Source organism: Camelus ferus, chromosome 14 (genome assembly GCF_009834535.1).
Source record: "Camelus ferus isolate YT-003-E chromosome 14, BCGSAC_Cfer_1.0, whole genome shotgun sequence".
NCBI classification, from domain to species: domain Eukaryota; kingdom Metazoa; phylum Chordata; class Mammalia; order Artiodactyla; family Camelidae; genus Camelus; species Camelus ferus.
Genome location: NC_045709.1, coordinates 1991604 through 1994002, shown reverse-complemented (window position 1 = coordinate 1994002; position 2399 = coordinate 1991604). Strand labels below are relative to the sequence as shown.

Below are 2399 nucleotides of genomic sequence, written 5' to 3'. Positions count from 1 at the left end.
TGGGATGGCAACCTATACCATTTGAATTTATCACCATGCTCCACAGATCTTTTAAGACACATAGAGTAGCAACAGCTGCGTTCTAATGGCTGGACCATTTTTTCCTATTCATGTTTAGTGTCTGTATTTCTCCTCAAAAACAGTGAGAAGATTCTACTAAGAATATGTGTAAATATTTATAGAGAAAATGTGGTGTGTATGTGTGTGTATATATATATACCACATACATATATGACACAGAATACTACTCAGCCATAAAAAAGAATGAAATAATGCCATTTGCAGCAACATGAATAGAACTGGAGATTGTCATACTAAGTGAAGGAAGCCAGAACTAGAAAGAGAAATACCATATGACATCACTTATATGTGGAATCTAAAAAAAGAACACAAACAGATTTATTTACAAAACAGAAGCAGACTCACAGACATAGAAAACAAACTTCTGGTTACCTGAGGGGGAAGTGGGAGGTGGAGTAATAGTTTGGGAGTTCAGGATTTGCAGATACTAACTACTATATAAAAAATAGATAAACATTAAGGTTCTACTGTATAGCATAGGGAACTATATTTGATATCTTGTAATAGTGTATAATGAAAAAGAACATGAAAAGGAATATATATACATATGTATAACTGAATCATTATGCTGTACACCAGAAATTAACACTACATTATCAACTGACTATATATACTTCAATAAAAAACAAAGAGTATTTCCAAAAAATCAAAACCAAAAATATACCCAGAAGTGCTTCCCATGGAACTTTTTTATTCACTTTTTATGTGGAGCCACGAGAAGTTTGGCAAGTGAAAGAAGGAAGTGTGGAGGACAGACCTGAAGAGTGAGCAGAAGTCAGGGACGACAAAGTTGGAGTCTTGTCTTTCCTGTAGTGTGCCTCAGTTAACTATTTTTTGAAATCTACTTTTTGTTTTCTTTTCAGGGGAAAGCACAAATGCAGACCTCCACTACCGCAAATTATGCAGTCGAGTTTCTAACATTTGGGGGAATTGCAGGGGTCAGCACATCTAGAGTGCAATGGATGAGCCTCGCCCTGGGAAAACCACTTTCATGATCTTGGCATATCCCCTGCCAGGTAAATATGAAATCTACTTTTCAATTTTAGAATAGCTTTAGATTTACACAAAAATTATGAAGAGAGTACATACCCTACGTTCAATTTCCCCTATTAATAATGTTATCATTATTAGTTAATATTATTAAATGTTAATATTATTAACACTTATCACAACTAATAAATTATTATTGATGCATTGCAATTAACTGGAATACATTCCTTATTAACATTCCCTTACTAATGTCCTTTTTCTATTCTGGGATCCCACCTATGACACCATGCTACGTTTAGCTTTCATGTGGTTTAGGCTCCTGTTGGCTGCGAAAGTTTCTCAGACTTTCTTTGTTTTGATACTGATCAGGTATTTTGTAAAAATCCTTCTGTAGCGATTTGTATTGTGTTACTTATGATTAGATTAGAGTCATAAGTTTGGGGGAGGAAGACCACAGAGACAAAGTGCCATTTTCATCACATATTGCAATTGTACTTAATCAACATGATTTATCACTTGCCATTATTCCTGCTCATCTAGCTCATTTGTTAGGTTTCTCCACTTTAGTGAATTCTCCCTATCCCCACTTCCATACTGGACTCTTTGGAAGCATGTCACTATCTCCTCTGTTGGCTTCTGTGGTTCTTTGGCATACTCTCATCATAGTGGGTTTTTTTGAGTAGTTCAAGAAGCTTCAAGATCATTTTGTAAAGTTGATGCCCCAGCAGTTAACTTTTAGTGTCACCATATGTTATATAGTATAGACACTTAAAAAAAGATTTATTGAATATAATTGATATAAATTGTATGTAATTGAAATTTATGATTTGGTAAGTTTTGAAATATGTATACAGCTATGAAAGGATTGCCACAATCAAGTTAGTGAACATGTCATCACTCCCTGAAGTTGTCACAAGCTCTTTGTTCTCCTCCACTCTCACCCTTTGCCCTTTTCTCCCATCTCTTCCCAGCTCCCCAAATACCAGTCTGCTTTCTGTCACTAGGATGGTAGTGAATTCTCTAAACTTCTTTTAAAAATTGAACTATTTGTTATATGTTCTTTTTCAGTAGCATCTTTCACTCTGCATAATTATTTTTAATTTCATCCATGTGTTGTATGTATAAATAGTTAATCTACTTTTATTATTGAGTAGGATTCCATTATATATACCATTACCTTTTATACAATATGTACAAATTATAAAAGTATATATAATATATATATGTCAATTTTTTGTCCATTTACCTGTCCTTGGACATTAGGACTGTTTCCAGATTTTGTTTTTTTTTTCTTACAAAAGAAGCTCTTTTCAATATATTTTATACAT

General features: G+C 33.7%; 1 non-coding gene across 1 annotated transcript; it reads right to left on the bottom strand.

The window, feature by feature from the left end:
* Positions 1-941: 941 nt before the first annotated feature.
* On the bottom strand, positions 942-1105 carry LOC116668789. The gene has a single exon (XR_004326026.1). It is a non-coding gene; the product is annotated as a U1 spliceosomal RNA (small nuclear RNA).
* Positions 1106-2399: the final 1294 nt, after the last annotated feature.